Source organism: Typopeltis vanoorti, chromosome 9, assembly GCF_054136105.1.
Source record: "Typopeltis vanoorti isolate ZY-2024b chromosome 9, IOZ_Tvanoo_1.0, whole genome shotgun sequence".
In the NCBI taxonomy this organism is placed as follows: Eukaryota; Metazoa; Arthropoda; class Arachnida; order Uropygi; family Thelyphonidae; genus Typopeltis; species Typopeltis vanoorti.
Window position 1 is genome coordinate 118031814 of NC_143557.1, and position 19663 is coordinate 118051476.

General features: G+C 35.0%; 1 protein-coding gene across 1 annotated transcript in view; it reads left to right on the plus strand.

Annotated features, from left to right (window-relative positions):
- LOC150103461 (phagosome assembly factor 1) overlaps positions 1-19663 on the plus strand; it is a 408178-nt gene that overhangs the window by 75134 nt on the left and 313381 nt on the right. The window contains exon 2 of the mRNA XM_090398202.1: positions 15468-15534. The gene's annotated coding sequence lies outside the window, so the exon portion shown is untranslated. The remainder of the gene's footprint in view (positions 1-15467; positions 15535-19663) is intronic.

Consider the following 19663-nt stretch of genomic DNA (forward strand, 5'->3'; position numbering starts at 1 on the left):
GAAATGCTCTGATGGAATCATGTGCAGTGTTCGTCATCGATAGCACCCTAATGAGAGACAAATACAATGATCATGCATGTCTTCTGTAAGATCTCTGAAATTGGCACTTTTTACAAACCTTATAAATAGGCACTAATTAGTAGCTTTATAAACCTTCCTTCCATGAGCTCCCCTCCGTATCAATGCTTTTTCCCCTCCATATCAATTTAACATATCAAGAAAAAAAAAAGAACTGTCCTTTGATGGGTCTATAAATAAACTATATTTATAGACCCATCAAAGTGTCTATAAATAAACCCCATTTGTTCGGGTCATGTTTACTCTCCAGTGTTTCCATTAATCATTAACGTTTTTACAAAACCCAAGGTCTTAGCCACCAACAGAAAACAATAACACTAAATTTTTCCGACGCTTTCAAAACAAGATGATCTTCATTCCTTTTTCGAGCAAGTTCCAAACTCCCAATGTTAACGTTAAGGTTTCGACTTGCTTTGGCAAGATTTAGTTCTCTTACATCATTCAACCTTGATAGTTATTAAATGCACTATTTGTATAACTGGCTGCTGAAAATCTGTATCCAGTTGGCTGGAACACGATGCTGTAATTTCAGGTCCATCGGTAAAATTGTCTTCGACTGTATAGTCCATCTCAGATGGTTCTGCTCATGGTAGATAATAAGGTTTAGTATTTTATTACACGTTTCGACTTTGGAGAAAATATATGCATTTTAGGTATCTTCTTAAATGCTGTGCACACCTATGGAGAGTCCGGTCGGATCCCGATCTCTCACTTCTCCACACACATGGCAAAATGAATCTGAACCGAAATGCACTCCACAATATATATCGGCGCAAAACCAGACGTTACGTTCCCATGGTAGCCATGATCTCTGCCTGCTCTCATTCTGAATAGGGCTGCGATCACAACTCACGAATGAGGCTGTCTCATTGGACAATGACACCGGCACATCTACGTTTTACCTGTAATGACGTAATCCTTGTGCACGTGCATGTCCTATTGGAGAGTGTCGCCCTTGAAATAATTCACGTAACTCAACGCGGCTGACCTCTGCCGCACAAAAGACGGTTCCCTAAGCTAACTGTGGGTGATAGAATATTGTGGATGTCATTTTTATATTCAGTGATTACAGTTATGCTAAAATTATCTACTTTTGATTAAAGAAAAGTTTCACAGGGACGTGCAATGTTACATGTTTGTAAATTTGCCCCTTTTTGAAAGTAAAGTGATACCCGCTGATATAATCAGAAAGCATACGAAAATAAAGCTGAAAATTTCGTAAACATTTTTGAACCCAGACTTCATATTAGTCGTTTTATTACCACCAATAATAATTGAAAGAAAAAATGTGCATAAGTGAAGTGGTATTCGCCCAGTATACTTCTTCATGATCTTTTCATTCTACTTTATACACGATACTTTGCATCCATTAATTTTATTTTCATATTTTCAAAGGATCGCGCACCAGGTAAGAGTCGCATACTTATAAAACGAGTTTTGTTTGTTTGTGAATTCTTATTCTGTCCCGTATCTGCACTTGTGACCTGTTGATATGGATGGAAAATGCGACCCTTTCGAGTCAGATTTTCATTCATAAGTTCTTTGTTTAAACTCCTTAGCTAGATAGCAACGACATTCACTTTTAAGTGTCAAGTTCTTGAGGAGGCGGTCTCTGAGAAAGCATATCAGACTTTCCATAGTAACAAACGCTACTGATATGCCTCCTCAGAGATAAACACAACACTTCTGGTGTATGGACACCGTTTTTTCCCCCCAATATCAATAATAGTAGGATGTAATTAACACTTCCTATCATTCCCAATTGAAAATATTGACGCTATTGAAATGATTCACAATTTTAAGATCTGGACTGTATAGGTTCTAAAATTTTGGTTTTTATCGAAAACGCGCATTCAGAATCGGCTCTAGGTTTTGTCGCTTTATCCAATCAGCCTCTTTCGTTGATTATTTTATTTCATTTATTTACTTTTTTATACTAATGGAATGTCAACCTCGTAAATGTCGCTCCAGCATCTGCTTGCTTTACTACTGTTTAGATCCCTGAGTGCATTATATTGAACAGAGCTTTCTAAGTCGGCGCTTCCAAACTGTGGGCCGCAGTCTCCTTGGGGGGGCGAAGTTTTGTTGAGAGGGGCCGTGGAATAATGAAAACAAATTTAAAATGTTTTAAGACTAAGTGGATTTTTTTATCTTAAAATAAAAGTATTTAATTTCTATTATTTATTATTTCTTTTTTGTTATTTTTATATTTTAATGGAAAAAATGGAAAAAATTTGTGAACCGCACATCGGTGCGGTTTACAAATTTTGCTTCCTGCGTATTTCCGCGCTTAACGAATATCAGTAAATATATGCTTATTTATATAAGTTTCATTTCAAAGCACAGAAATTTAAGAATTGCAGTTTCAAATATTTCACCTCATATTGACTTTTTGTGTAGCAGTATTGAAACACATCCATCACATTAAATTGTTATTCAACTTGTTTCTTTTATGTTTTAATTCTTGCCTTATTCCTAATCGTTTTATTCCTAATCGTTTTACGTTTCATGTGCTTGTACATGAAACGTAAAACGCAAATGTACAATAACGCAAATATATACAATAACAATATATCTATCTATATAAAAATATGAGATAATGTGCCATGTCAAATGTGTATGTAAGATGCTAAAAATGTAATATTTGCATTTGATTTTTGCAATATTCGCTGTGTATGTTTTGAAATATTATAATAATATATGTCTATATTTATGTCTATATTACGATTTTTTTCTACGGGGAGGGCGTGAAATATTTTAATATTTGCAAAGGGGGCCTTGGCATCCAGAAGTTTGGGAAGCACTACTCTAAGTCATTTCGCAAAACCTTTTTTAAAATGTTTTCAAATTTTGAGTAAATTTAAGCCATCTCAGCTTTCGTATTGAATATTTGCAGTTTTTTTTTTTTTTTAATCTGAATGCATTTTTCGATTTGGCACATAGATAAATGATTCGTTTGTTCCTAATGCCCCCCTACTTATTGATAGCATAGAATAATGCAACTAACCCTTGAAGTCATCAGTAATATGTCTGCCAAAAACTGGTGGCGCCATCTATCGAGGCGCTTATGCATTCCGTGTGATCATAGGCTGTTTTCCCCTTTTTTTTCTTCCTTTATCCCCTCCTTTGTATAAAAAAAAATAAAAATAAAAATAAAATCATCTAACGCCTTTATATTCCCTTAAACGGGGAGTTAGATAGAGGTTTTGAAATTCCACTGTATACATCTCCAAAAAATTTGGAATAAGAGACTTGAGCTTAAAATTTTGAAGAAAATTTTAAAACATAATTTAAAACAATTGCACATGATTTACCAGTAAAATATTTGCACACGATGAGCTATATGATTCCGAATTCCGTTTCGAACACGGAATCTTCAAACATCAAACTTTGCTGATTTTTTAATGTCAATTCCACCCATGAAAGGTTAAATATTTAAATAAAAACAATCACTCTCTGGTGTATACCGTCAAGAGGGAGGTGTACGATTTACTGTGATAGCCCACACGATATTTCATGATAGTTTCGTATCAACAACTTTCTTCCCAACTGGACTATTATTTTTGTCAAGCTTGAAACCGCATCATACGTTTAGTACCATGGATGATGGAGTAAGGAGTAGATAATTCGGAAACCCTACTCTTAGAAATAAAACATGAAAAATTTTCCAACTACATTTCATGCCACCAATAAACGGAATGGTGGCAGAACCCATCGAAGAATATTGTTTATTACCTCAAGATCTATGCCACGAAATTCAAAACGACAGTCCGTTGGCTGAGAGCGAAAACGCTATCCACTCTTTCCAACTAGGCAGGTATTCCAAAGAGAGAAAAGGTGTTGTCATAGTGAGCTTTATGACTCACTGAATTTAGGTTCCCCGTTGGCACTAGAAAAACGATAAACTCGGGATTTTTTTGTTATGAAATAAACAGTAAGAATACTATTATTTATGAATGTAGCAATTCACTTCGTTATATTCTTACTTTCCTTAATTTTACCTACTTTCTTGCAAGAAAAAATGAAAATAACTTCTCAGTTCTCAATTGATGATACAAGATCGCCAGACAAGATTAGATTTGTTTCAGCTACGAACCTTGTACAAATCTCATATCTACTTAACATTAGAATATATATTTCGTATTTGGAATGGCGTACCAAAAATCTTCCTAAAAAGTCTTGTGACGTCTTGATGCTCGTATTGTTTCAACAAGTCAAAGTGGAAAGCGGTGGAATGATGGATGTAGTTCAGTGAGAGAGAAAAAAAATCCATGGAATCACCTGCCTTATGTCTTTTCTACAGGTGCTTCCATGGAATTTTTCTCACTGAACTGATATTCCTCATTTCGCTGTTTTCCACTGAGATTGTTGAAACAACACGAGTTTTTCGCTAGTTTGTATTGGACATAAATTAGAATTACAATGCGTCTGGGAAAATGAAAAGTTTAGATATTCAACAAAGGTCGATGGATTTCTTTATAGTTCTCACCCTCTAGTCCAATATGACTGGTTGAAGAACTATCATTAATGCACAATATTATCGATCCTATGACGATTTATGTTCAGAATTAATATAAAAATTAAAAACAAAACAAAACATAAATCCTGTAGCTCAGTAGATGTGGCGTTTGCACACCAGCGCGCTTAACCGCACGAAGGAAGACTTGCTTTCGAATCTAGTCGGCAACTAGAGGAAATTTTTCTAAGACTTTTTTCGACCGGTTCCCGAGTTAGTCGATCTCTGGTATGGGCAAGCGGGTTTTTTTCTCCCCGAAACTCGGGTTTTTCGTCCTGTAAACTCAAGAAAATCGAAACCCACACTATTTTCAGACATTAAATATATTGTGTTAGGGTCAGGGACCACGAGATGGCGGCAATTGTTTAGCCGCCTCTTTACTGCATGCCGCTTAATTAGTGATAGCCTTGGGCCTATCTCTGATTGGCTGCCAGTGGAGATTGAACTGCCCACTCAGTCTCTAAAAGTTAGATGGGGATAAAACGGCCTTGCTTACTCCCTATACAGGAATAAAAAGGTGTTAGCTGTTTGTTTTTTTTTTAATTCCATCAAAATAAGCAGTTGCTAACCCAGATATGGAGTAGAAGTTGCTTGTTTCATATCTTTATTCATTTTGGATAACTGGTTTTTAGATATATTCACAAACTAATAGCATGTGTTGGCTTCTCTATCTGTCTATCCATCCATTTGAAATAATAAACTGAACCGATTTTGATGAAACTTAATATTTAACTAAATAACTGTCGATAAATTTTCATTTTTAATAAAATTAGATAATAGTACTGACTCTCTTACCATGAAGAGCCCATGAACACAGTTTAGTATTAATCTTCTCACACCTGAAGATGAAATTTATCTTACACGTAAAAGCAGTCACAAATATTCATATTCAAGATGGGATTCGAACCCGCAGCCTGTTTGTTGAAGAGCAGATATGCAGACCACTCAGCCTAGGCCAATGAAAATACAGGGTGTTTCAAAAAGTGACCTGAATTCAAATAACTATATTTAACTAGACGCCATCTTCTCATTAACTAAGCATTCTCATTAACTATTTTGGGTCTAGTAGTGGCATCTAGCGGTCGTCATATAAAACTCTGGGCTAAGGCCGTTCACATGGTAAAAGTCGCATTCATTTGTGCTTCGTGGTTGCAGAGATATACAATTTTCAAATCGGGACATTCTTTGTGAGACACCCTGTATAATGGTTCAAATGTGACGATTTTGTATTTATGGTGGTTTTTAATATTCTTTCTACTAGTGTCTCCATGATAATTTCCTTTCTTTTCTTTATTTTTATTTTTTAATTTACAGAATGAAAGTTGAATGATAGTAGCAGGTTCAACGCGCCACTAGTCAATAATTCAACTGTAAAATGATGTTGGTCAGTTTGCTCATGTCTGAGTTTAGCAGAAATAAGTAAAGTGAGGGATGCCTGCTCTGCTGAACAGTGCTCATGGAAATATCTGTAGAAAAGCAATTCAGAAACAGATCGTCTGTGAGCGAGAGATCGCCAGTTATCCAAACTGCCCTCTATTGGACGGTAATATGAATTTTTAGAGAGGCATTTGTCTCACTACCCCAAATGCGAACGCAGTATTCTGAGGTTGGGTGGAATTGGGATTTGTTACGTTGCTAATAGAAGTTAGTAGTTGGACATAGGTCCGGAGGAATCCCTACATTAGTAGAGAAATGCTAAGATCGAACACCAATAGATCAATAGATATTCGCTACTTAATGGTAGCGAATATAATCGGTAACAGAAGATTATCGTTATCCATTGTAAGACCACTGTGGCCTGAAGTTGCTTCATATGTTTGGTGTGTTTAGTAGGGTTTCGGGATGATTTATCCGTTAGTTTACCCACGGGTTTAAATCAACCATATGTTGCCAACCTTTTGTGGGTGGAATCCACATAAAAGCAAATTTTCTTTGAGAGAATTGAATAACGACCATAAATAATAATAATAATAATAATAATAATAATAATAATAATAAACAATTCGCAGTAATTAAAGGCTTTTAAGGCCTTAGATAATACCTTAAAATTTTAGATGATATTCTTTTTTTATCTAATGTTTGTTAGTGTTCAAAGTAGTTTATGTTTTTGTTTACTTTCATATCTAGTGATGATGCATGACTGCTATTCGTAGTTATTGAACTTAAAATTTCATGATAATCCTCCGCGATAGGATCGCTCCACTGGTGCTTCTTACTTGAAATATCCATTTTACATCTAGTCTAGATGCTAGTGACTCAGTTAACTTGGCCTTCACTGTTAGTAGTGTTTAGTCTAAAGTTTATAGACTTTAAACAGTGATAAGATGTTTAGATAACCTCGGTTATAATCAACTAAAAATCTCTAGCATGGTCGAAGAAGACATCATTGAGCGTTGACTGCGTAGAGGTACTTTTTTGATAAACCTGTTTTTTTTTTTCTTTACGAAGGAAATTACCAGACCAGGCTTTTCAATAAGTAAGGTGTGCGCGGGATTCCAGTTTGTATTATAGTCTGACCACATAAGCGAGAGCTGTCGTTGGCAGACTGCCAAGGAGAGTCAATTCATGTTGAAGGGGGAGAAAGAAATAAGGCGATGTACGAATTGGTCACCAACATCACGTGCTTTATAAAACTCATCCCACAATACGGATTGATTACCCTATTATCGGAATGGATTCTCCTTGTTTTGACATGCGCAGAAGTGTCGAAGGGTCTCGTATCTGTGGGCGTACTATACTGAGGTTGATGTTATTTCATTTAACTTTATTTCATTCGTATTTATAACACCAGTTATAAATACAAAATTGGGTTAACCACATTCAACACATTTATATGTCAAAACAAGCTTCAAGGTATTATTCAAGTGCCTGTAAAGCCCCTGCGGAAATGGCAATTGTGTCTATAGCACTAGGCTACAGAAAGACCATTCTAAGTTCTATTTCAGTTCTATTTCATTTCTATTAAAGGAACTTTTTTTCTAGAGCTTTTTTTCAGCCGGTTACTGAGCTGGTCGATATATTTTGGCACGAGCAAGTAGGGTTTTATTTCTTCCGAACACACGAATTTTAGTCCTGCAAACTCAAGAAAATCGACCGTATAACACACTATTTCAGACAATAATTAAGACCGCAAGATGGCAGCAGTCGTCTGCCATATTCTTTCCCAGATGCCTTCGGATTATTGATGGTCTTAAGCCAGTTATCAGTGAAGACGAAGGGTGTAGAATAACTGGCCATCGATCTTCAAAAACGATATTTAGGACTAAAACATCCACTTTGGTGAATAAAAGGCGTCAGCAGATTTTTTGAGAGGAAGTATTGTCCGTTATAAAAAAGAACACGTCTTCCCCTTTTTCCTTCTATTCTCTCAGCTGTACTGCTGGTGGGGATAGCTATATGCTACCATACCAGGGAGCTGATTATGAGCAAGGTAGTTTTCCGTTGTCTCCCTTGCCATGGTATATTTTATGACTAGCCGTGCGTGTTCACGGGACCGGTTGCTTGTTTTGAGAAGTGATGAAAATTTTTCCACCCCCATACGAGACAGGTTAACTCACCTTTAGTAGAAAGAGACCAGATAAAGGTTTCTCACGGGAACACTGACGGGAATCCAACCCCAGGTATTTCCGACCAAAGGGCTTCGTCTATACTGACTGAGATATGGAAGCTCCAACACGTCTTAATTAGGAAAAGATGTATTTTATGACAGTTTCTGTAACTCAGTCGGTATCAACAATACCCTTTGGTTGGAAAGATCTTGATTCCATCTAAGACAGCGCTTCCCAAACTGTGGGCCGCGGCCCCCTTGGGGGGCCGTAGGTTTTGTTGAGGGGGGCCGCGAAATAATGATAAAAAATTTTAAATGTTTTAAGACTAAGTAGATTTTTTTATTTTAAAAGAAATATATTTAACTTTTATTATTTATTATTTCTTTTTTGTTATTTTTTATATTTTAATGGAAAAATTCACACATTGGTGTTGGTTCATAAACTTTGCTTCCTGCGTATTTCGGCGCTTAATCAATATTAATAAATATATGCTTATTCATATGTTTCATTTCAAAGCAGTGGTTAATTGTATTTACTTCGAATGCTCTCCAGGGAAGCTCCAAATCTTCCTGTCCCTTTCATCAGGCGTTTGTAATCAGGGACTGTGGATATTGACTTTATATACATATCAAAACTCGTTTTATATTATCAGTCATCCGAGCTACTTTTCTGTTACTAATAAAAGTTTCGCATATACTTCACTCATGAAAAAAAGCTTAAACAAGTTCATGTGGGGAGATAGTAACTCGCTTGCAGTGGTAAACAACAGCCCTCCCTAACAGCCACTATACTGCAGAGGCAATAAAAACAAGTACTTTTATTATGCCAGTGAATAAGGTATGAGGAGTCTGTGTAATATATTTCTCAACAAATAGTGCAATTAGAGACAACTGGGATAAAAACACACTAATTAATGAATCACATGTCCCCTCATACAGAAACTATGCTGTATAGACTGAAACAAAACCATATGTTGCATGGGCAAACACAGTATCTAACTAAAAACTATTGTTATTAATTAGATGTGTGTGAGTTCGATTTCCCAAGGCAGCAATAAAATTCAACCGAACGCGTTAAAATTCCTAAAAGTGTTATATATATATATATATATATAATGTTATATATATATATATATATAACATTATATATATATATATATATATATATATATATATATATATATATATATATATATATATATATATATATATATATATATATATATATATATATATAATGAATGTTATGGCAGTTTCACATATGGAATTCGGTTGAAGAGAGTTAGCATTTCAACCTCAATTGTCAGCTATGGTTTTATTTTTCAGTTGCACGATCTTTTGTTAATACCGCACCAATCATATGCACGTTTTAATAACCTGCCTTTGCTGTCTGTTTCGCGTTAGGCTTAATTACCGTAAAGGGAGAAAAGTCACAAAAGAGAAAAATGTTCCTGGTCCGGGGATTCCCTTATTCAAGTAATATTCACTAATTTCATGTTATCAGTCTGTGGTGTGCTAGTATCGGTAAGTGGTGATATTATTTGATCTATTCTACGTTAAAAAATTTAACCCTGAGATGGATAAGTGGCTGATAAAAAATTAAAAATAAAATCCCGCAAACAATCAGAAGCAGAAACAGACTCAAAAAAAAAAAAAGGACAGTATTTCATATTTTATCAAACAGCCCGCATCGTCTTCAGAACCAAACGGTAAGAGGCAAAAAATGTAATATATGCATTTGATTTTTGCAATATTCGCTGTGTATGTTTTGTATTGAATATAAATACAATAAATATTATAATAATATATCTCTCTATTACGATTTTTTTCGAGGGGGGGGCTGTGAAATATTTTAATTTTTGCAAAGGGGGGCCCTGACATCCAGAAGTTTGGGAAGCACTGATCTAAGACGCTAAGAATCTTGCTTTTCAAACTGAAGGTGAATTAATAGGGCTCATACGGAAGCGGAAAGGCTTTTCCTCCCGGTAACTCTGTTTTTTCATTACTCAAAACAGACAAACCGGCCAAAAAAATGCACACAATTTACAAATCAGACAGCACTCATTATCAAATTAAATTAACCGCCACATTAGCAGTAAGCAGGTTTCTAAGAATCCAACTTATGGCCTTAACAGTTGTTGCCTAAACATGTCAACAGTATGGTTTTCAGAAAAGAAATCTAGTTGTAAATGAAGGAAGTGAATTTTCATTAAGGATATATTCGCCAATATTGTGTGGTACTGTATTTTTTTACAAGTTAATCAACTAGTTCGTTGTTATTATTTTAGTGTTATTGTTACCCAAATGCCTCTAGACGAATTCGAGGTTTCTACTTCTATTTTGGTGACACTTTTTGAATTCTTCATCTTTTATTATCTTCCTAATTTGAAATTCAAGAAATATACCTTCCTTTAGTTTGGCTTCTGATATTTTTGAAATTTTGCGGTCACTGGAATGTGGGTCCATTTTAGCCAAATGTCTTAAAAACTTTTTTTTTTTCTTTCATGAGATCCAACTTAATATGTGAATAGTGACAGAATATTCCTTGGAATAACTGAAAGACTTCTATTTTATATTTCTCTCTGGAAGCAGAAGGTCCATCATCAGTCGTACCCTCATTGTCCTGCGGTGATATATATTGCCACTGGTCTTATGGCAGATTCTAAGTTTGGGCACGATGTTTATTTTTTCATAGAAAATTCAGATACATTTGTTAAACAGAAGCAAGAATATGCTACGTCTCGGTTCTCTTCAAGTCATTGTCACCTATCATCCCTGAATGCATTGAGTACATTTTTTTATCTTGAACTCTGCAGTCCTTAGCACGCAAAGTGATGTCATCGCTTCTTACCACTAGTTTTAAATGTGATATAATCAATTAAAAAAAATGAAAGATTCAAATATGTTGGTGGCCAAATGAGAACTAAGAGACAGTTTGTATTACAATAGTCCTTGATGTAAGACAGTTCAGACGTTTTCAAACCATTCTTTCATTTCGAATTACTGCTACATGTCATGAGTCAAAACAGCTACAAAGGGTGATTTAAAAAACGAAATTAAAATAATTTTAGAATTGTTATTAACCAGTTCATGATAAAAATATTTTTAAAGATAAAATTAAAGATAAAATAAAAATGTAAAGATAAAATATTTTATCTGTTTAAAAAAATCTGTACGTGATTGAAATTTTTTCGACTTTTTAAAAAAAATTTAAAATTTTTTTAAAAAAAGTCGAAAAATGTAAAAGAAATTGAAAATTAATTTTTTTTTAAGTTTTGATTTGTTGCCCATTATCATTTAATGTAGAGATATCCGTGTGAGATGTAAGATGATACTTTTAGGTCACGTAATACAACAGTGGAATCTGTAATGCTAATTCTGCAAAAAAAAAAAAAAAACTGACTACTGATTGCTGGTACGGAAGTGTTTTGGGTTTAGTGTTTGGCTCTTGGTTTGGGGTGATGGCAGGTATAGTGTATGTTTATTTTGGTATAATGAACTAAAGTAACGTTCGTGTTCCAAATTAAACTCAAAAATGTGTTTAAATAGGCATTCACGATTTTTTCATTTGTTTTGCAAATCGAAATCTCAATTTAAAGGAGTCAAGATATCACCGTGGCAGCCTTTTACGTACTAATATCGCTATAAACTTTGTAATAAGAAAGATGCGCACATGTTCGACGAACACACGAAGTGCGACGAAGGGAAGCTTAGTCAAAATAGTAAACGATTTTGAGAAACAAGATCGTGATCTTTGCCCCATTTTCGGTAGATTGAAAATGGAAACAGTATTTGTGAAATAAAAATATCCTAAATCATTAAAATACTAAAATCGTTTATAGTGATGCCAGAATAAAACAACTTCGCAAATACCTATCAGTTTTTAGTAGGAATAAATATTCTTCCGAATTAATTAATTTATAGCACTTGTTATAGTGCAGCTAAACCTTCTATTGATATTTCACCTTTAGAACAGGCTTCTCTCAATAACCTAAGAAACAATTCTGAAATAGTGTTCTTACCAGAAAACAAAGGAAATGTTACTGTTATTCTCAACTCAGATGATTACGATTACAAAATTAGAGCTTCTTTATACTGACTTACCCCATCATGGATCATAACCGTACTGGAAAGAGCTTCAAATTCACACCAATAACCTTTTAAAAACAACCTATGAGTTTAACACAGATAACAGACTAACTCTTCAATCTCTTCATCCTCTTCCTATACGAGGTTCCCAAAATTCATGAAGAAGGCGTACCTCAACGCCCAATAGTAGTAGAAATACATTTTCCGACATATCTTCTTGCCAAACATCTAACTAAACTACTTAAGGACATGACAGGACAAATACCATCCTTTGTTAAAAACTCCAAGCATTTTATTTCCAGCATTATCAACATTATCCTTGATGAACATAACATTTTAAAAGCTTTGATATAGTAACTCTATTTACCAACGTTCCTACTGAGGATCTACTTGTACTACTACTACAAGATAAATTCTTGTAGTATATATACATACAGTATATATATATATTCGTATAAAAGTTTATATAAAAAAGATTATATACAAAATATAATCACTTACACTTACATCATTACATTACAGACCTCAAAAATTGGATGGAAAAGGTACATCGAAGATATCTTCTTAGTTTGGAGCCATGGACTACCTTCACTTCTGCTTTTTCCATGAGCACCTGAATCGTCAACATCTTAGCGTAAAATTCACCTGTGAATTAGAATATAATCAGGGTCTACGGAAGCGGGCATGCGATGTATGCGGGCGCCGCCGCCTGGGCACGGTTCATAAGTTCATTTTTAAGAAACAAAATTTTTAGCATAAGAACAAAAAATTCTTAGAATGATCAATATTAAAATAAATAAGGACGGATACACCGAATACAAATTTTAAAAAATTGTATATTGCCACCTCTTTGATCAGCAGGCTGTTTACAATTTTGCAGCAAGAGCAGACTAAATGCTTGCTGCAGAATGTTGTGTCTACTACAGTCTATCTAAAGTGAAACTGTGAACAGTTTTTATGCGCAGAAACGAATTTTCGTACAAAACATTTTTTGCTAGTTAACCAGTTATATGGTACGCATCTCAGTAGGCTACTGACAGTAGCGCAGTGCGGACTATTATTTCGTCTCTGTGTCGTGTTGTGTAATAATTTCTTGTGGGTATAAAATAGAAATGGAATCAAAAATTAAAAAAAACTTATCCGGTGCACAAAATCGTAAACTTCATGCTGCGAAAGAAGCAGATATTAAGAAACAAACTGGGGCTCTTAATAAATTTGTTAAATATTAAAATATTCTGATGCAGATTATAACCAACTCGATACGTCAGAAATTAGAGTTGAAGAACAGTGCACATCATCCAGTTTGCATGAAAGTATTATTGCAACTATTTGAACAAGATAACAAGACGCATGATTTAAGTGAAAAACAGTTAGGAGAAGTTTTAGTTGTAGTTGACCACGAAACTAACACATTGTTAGTCTCTGTAAATTTAGAAGATCCAGGTGAATGGGGAAATATTGATGAAAAATTTCGAGTCGTTTTAATTGAAATGGGGCCTGTTCAAAAGAAAAATATAATATATTCCAGAGATACATATGGTCGTAAATTTGGCGACAAGTATTATAATAGAAAAATGGAAAACGGGGAGCTCGTGCCAAGAACATGGCTCATTTATTCCGAAACTTTAAATTTTGTTTTTTGCTTTTGTTACAAACTTTTCGCATCTACTGAATCAAGTAGTCTTGTAGAAGGTTATAACGATTGGAGAAATGTAAGTACAACTTTGCATAGACATGAGACTAGTTTAACTCAAGTGAAAAATTTCTTAAAATGGAAGGAACTTAATGAAAATTTAAAAAACAAACTACTGTTGATTGCCAGACTAAAGCTTGTATAAAATGGAAAAGAAACATTGGACGAGTGCTTTAGAACGCTTGATTGAAATTATAAAATTCCTTGGTAGCCAAAATTTAGCTTTTCATTGATCATCTGATAAATTATATGAAAGGAATAACGGCAATTTTTTAAAATTAGTAGAACTGTTTGTGAAGTTTGATCCCGTAATGGAAATCATGTTGAAAGGGCCCTACAACGAAACAATAGAGTACACTATTTGAGTAAAGACAGTCAAAATGAAATATTGGAAACTTTAAGTAACGCAATCAGGGATACAATTTTATTATCAATTCGAAAATCTGAATATTATTCCATAATTTTAGACTGCACAACTTATGCAAGTGAAACAGAACAAATGACCATTATTATTCGCTTTGTTTCCTGTGACAATGGAATTGTCAAGATCAGGGAAAACGTTTTAGGTTTTGCAGATATATCACATTCCACAGGACGTGGTTTATGCGCAACAGTAATGGAACATTCCCATTGGAGACATGCGAGGTCAAGGGTAGGACAATGGGGCAAATATGAAAGGGAAAAAATATGGGCTCCAAAATTTGCTTTTGAACAAAAATCCTCGAGCTTTTTACGTGCCATGTGCTGCTCATACTCTAAATTTAATCATTAACGATGCAGCCAAAGTAAATGCAGATACAATTAGTTTCTTTGCAATTATTCAAGAAATGTACAATTTCTTTTCATTCTCTTACAAACGTTGGGCAATCCTTTTAAAGTTCGTAAAAAAATTAACATTGAAACAGCCATCAGAAACGCGATGGGAAAGTAAAATTAATGCAATCCGCTCTCCACGATATTTACGAGAAATTTACGATGCACAAGAAAAAAAAAAAAAAAACCTCCAACACTAACTCACGTTCAGTTGATAACATCCTTATAAAAGTTTTTCGTATTTTAGGCTTCATTTGAACCAACCGTAGTCTTTCAACAAAATGGCAGTTAGATACAGATTGAGGATATGAAAGACCTAATTATGCCCCTGGAAACAAAACCAACTTGATAATATTAAGTCAGGTTGGCTTTATGCTACAGTAACTCTAAACTTGTTCAAAAGTGTTTGAATACTTCATGGAACCGAAACGACCAGAACAACAGTTCTAGTCGCTTCGGTTCCATGATTACACGTGATTACATGATTACACATATTACACGCTACACACATTTTGTACTTGCACTAATTTTTTTTATTTTTATGTATTCTGAACTATTATTATTGATTGTGAATATGTGCTTCCTTTATTTTTTATTTTTTTTTTACGTATCATGCACCATGTTTTCAGGAAAATCATATTCACATTGCATTAAGACTGCTCTTGTTATATGTAAATATTCATTGGTATTTGTATATAAAGATTAGCCTGCTAATCAGGACTGTATTTCAGGACAGAAGAATGACGGTCTGGTCTAGTAGCTCACTAAAAACGTTTCTTGCCATCGCTTCACATTCAAGTAGGCTTCATAATTTTTTTTGTTAAATCTCTAAATAAGAATAGTGAAACATTTATTTATTTGAGGAATAAATTTTCCAGATTACGTACCAGTTTTGATAGCAAGCAATAATGAAGTAAAAATAAGACAGTTAGCCCTTGAGGTCACTCGATGGAAGTCCAGTTTAGCTAAGTGGATTAGCATCTCTGTCTCTCTGCGACTATCAAACTGTGGGTTCGAATCCTACTTGTATGTAGAAAAATATGTTCGTGAACGTGTTTAGGAGTTAAATGCTTTTCATAGTACAGCGTGTGACTACTATCCCACGGGCCAGAGGAGGTCGCGGGTATCATGTATTGGCGATCACTGCAGATGTTCAGTCTTAGGTCGTATGCAATGTGTACTGTAGTGTGTATTCTCAAATCATCTACTCAACTCTCCCCCACCACGAGGATTAAGATTTAGCCTTTTGGAATGAGATTGACATATTTGTTTTCTGATGATGCTAATCTGGTTACTATTGATCGAGCTGTTCAAATGCTATAAATTCATGAGTTACCATATGTTTAAATGTGCATCCCCTTGATTCAGTGCCTGTGGTAATGGTTCCTACACGTAATGTTGCACACCCACAACAAAAGACCATTGAAGGTTCGTCTCCAGTTGCCGCCTAGAGAAACTTTTTCTAGGCCCTTTTTTCATACGATTCCCGAATTAGTCAATTTTTAGCTCATGCAAGCATGCTTTTTTCTTCTGATAATTTGGATTTTTGTTCCTGCATCTCAGAAAAAGCGATTGTAGAACTTACGCTATTTCAGATAACAGTACCAGAAGTTTAGTTTAGGAGCTGAAGATATCGGCAGTTGTTCTGCTATATTCTCTTTCTTTCGCCCATCGACAGCCATGGGCTCAGCTTTCGGTGACGGCTCAAGAATGGAGCTGGCTTCCCAACATTTCCAAACATTAGCTAGGACTAAAAGAGCTTCGCATACTGCCTTCGGGGAATAAAAAAAGCATTAGAGGATTTATTTATTATTTTATTCGATTTCATTCAGATTTTGGATTTCCTCCTGAGTCACTTGGATGCACTATGCTCTATCGCATACTGCGATTTTAGTGAAAGGTGAAATGGCTACTGGCGCTTACAAACGAAAAATATTAGCAAAAAGAAATTAAATAAACAAAAATAACTTTCCAGTTTAGTAATAAGTTTTATGCAGTATTTTTAGTTATTATTAAAATTTTACCATAGGTATCGGATTTTTATTTTACTTCTTTAAAAACACCGAGTGGTACAAAAATTATACATTAATTTGTATGTAAATGATATTGGGAGAGGTCTGAATGGTGATATGCAGTTGTTTGCCGATGATGCAGTTCGGGAGAGCTATCAGGAGTAGAGCGGAAGCTGTGGCTTTACAAGAGAACTTGAATACATTTCAAAAAGATGAAGATGTATTGGAAAAGGTCCAAAGACGATTGACTTAGGTGGTTTCTGGTCTCTGGAATGTTGAGTATGAAGACAGATTGATAAAGTGCAATTTTCAGAAATTGGTGGCTAGGAGAAGGAGAGGAGATATGATCAAGACATATAAGATGTTAAGAGGTTATTACCAGATTAATGTCGGGGAGGTTTTGCACAGAATGGGTGAGGATAGCAGGAGAACAAGAGATCATCCCCGGAAGCTGTATAAGGAGATTGTGTGAGCAGGGTGGGGGAGAGCAGGTTTTTTGCACGGAGAAGGGTGAGTGATTGGAATACATTGCCCGAGAGTGTGGTGAGCGCGGAGACGGTGAACATATTTAAGGCTCGGTATGATAAACTGTGTGTGTGTGTGTGTGTGTGTGTGTGTGTAAAAGTGGGACCTTCCACGATGAGGCTTTTGACTCCATGGAAGTTTAATAATAATAATTAGATTTGAGTTAATCATGCTGGAATTCAAAAATCAATAGATTTTGCGCAAAGCAACAAAAAGTCTTAAATTTTTATGCTGCAGTGTTTTTCGTATCGATGCTGAATACTTGTTCAAATCACTCTCCGTACTTACCGATGCACCTTCTACTTCCCCAAAATGGAATCATCCCAATGTCGACGATTCTCAGCGTTGCCATATAGGAGGTTGCAAAAGTTAGCATTCAAAGTTGATTGGAGATGGCTTTGCCTGCATTGGAAAAATGTGTGTGTGTGTGTGTGTGTGTGTGTGTGTGTGTGTGTGTGTGTGTGTGTGTGTAGAAGAGGAGTATTTTAAAAATCCTCATTGTTAATGAGGATTACTTCATATTGCCAAAAAAAAAAGTTAACATCTGATAGGTTCGGGTGGTAGATGAACTATTGTTCATCTACCACCCGATTTTTGGGAATTTTATTTTTGGGAACTTTCTGAAGGATATTTTATTTATTTTTTATTTTTAAACAGCATGTTTGCTAACACGCTAGTTAGTTTAAAATACCTGGAGATTGTCCAGTTTTGGATTTGACAATCCGTTTTTTTTCCCCACATGATTTATTAGTTTTCTAACATTCAATTTTCAACAACTTTGTGGACAATAAAATGTATTAGTTAAACTTTGAAATTATAAAATTGGTTACTTTTTTTAAAATATTCAAGTCAGAATGCATTATATACATTATACTAAAATTTAATATTTGGAAAAGGTTAGCTGTTTAGCGTTAAGTAAAAATTTTTCATGCTCTTGTGGAGGAGAAAGGAAAGAAAAAAAAATGGCGTATCGTCAAGGTGAGACGATATGCCATTTCATGAAAGAACTACATGATCGCCCCATTTTCTAATCATACAAACGATTATACGTCAGCAAAAACGATTGTGTTGAGTCACTTTATCTAATTACATATTTTCCTGAGCAATTTGAGCACCCATTCATTCTTCTTGTTGACAAGAAATAGTGCCAAATAACTTCAAATTCGTTAGCATAGAAAGATCAAACACGACTTAGTCCTTGGCAAACTTAACCCGACCTTTTAAGTCAGCGAAGATAATATTTCATTGCGGGCAACAACCTATGCAGTAAACAACTTAAAGGAATGTCTTCGTAGCCAACTGGTACTATTTCTTACTTCGCAAAGCTCATACCAAAGCTGATGACGTTAACTGATAAACACAAAGCATTCCAATGATTCACAGCAATATTGAAAATGTCTTTTCTAGCTCGGATAAAAAATCTAGTTGAAATTTCGATGGTTCGATGTACATATCAGATATGTTATGCATTATATATCTCAACAAATAAATATGATAGTGAACATTTAGTGCATACGGAAGGCGAGTTAGCTTCCGGAAATAATATATCTCCGGCATTCACGAGTTGCCTTAGTATTTATCAGGCTGCGCGACCGCTTTACTCGTTATTCATAATGCCCGTATACACACACGCACGCACGCACGCACACACACACACACACACACACACACACACACACACACACACACACACACACACACACACACACACACACACACACACACACACACACACACACACATATATTCTCGACTTTGCAACAGATCCAACAGAAGACTAATTCCTAGATGTTCTGCTGCAGTAAAAATATCTAGGAATTCATCAGCAAGAAAAGGCTAATCAACTGTCGAAAAGTCAGGGATATTACCCAATCTGGAACGATGCAAGATAATGCTTTTCCTTTATGTTGAAATCATAATAACATATAATGCATTATCGTAAATAGGGTCTGCGTCCTAGATATTTTTTAAATGATTGCATTTCTTGATGTAGCCATGTACGGTGCATGCGATTACTCATTTGGGTGTCTGCTGTCTCCCAGTCCATTATTATAAATAATGAAGTTTGTGTTGTCATCAACGAGTACTTTCCACTTCCGTGATTAGTTTAATGCTATATTGAAATTGATAGTTCCTGGGACCAACGCTGAGGAATGTTTCATCCATTCGGCTCTATAATTAATTGAAGTATTTTTGACTGTGTCACCTTTTAGAATAACTGTCTGCTCGACCTTATTACATCTTTTTTTTTTTTTTTTTTTTTTTTTAAACGTGAATCTTACCCACGAAAAATATCTAATAGTCTATAACGGTACATTGTATTAGTACCGTAGGTGGGCTATGGGTTAATTATTTTCCTTTCTGAAACCTCTGTTCTAAAGATATAGCCT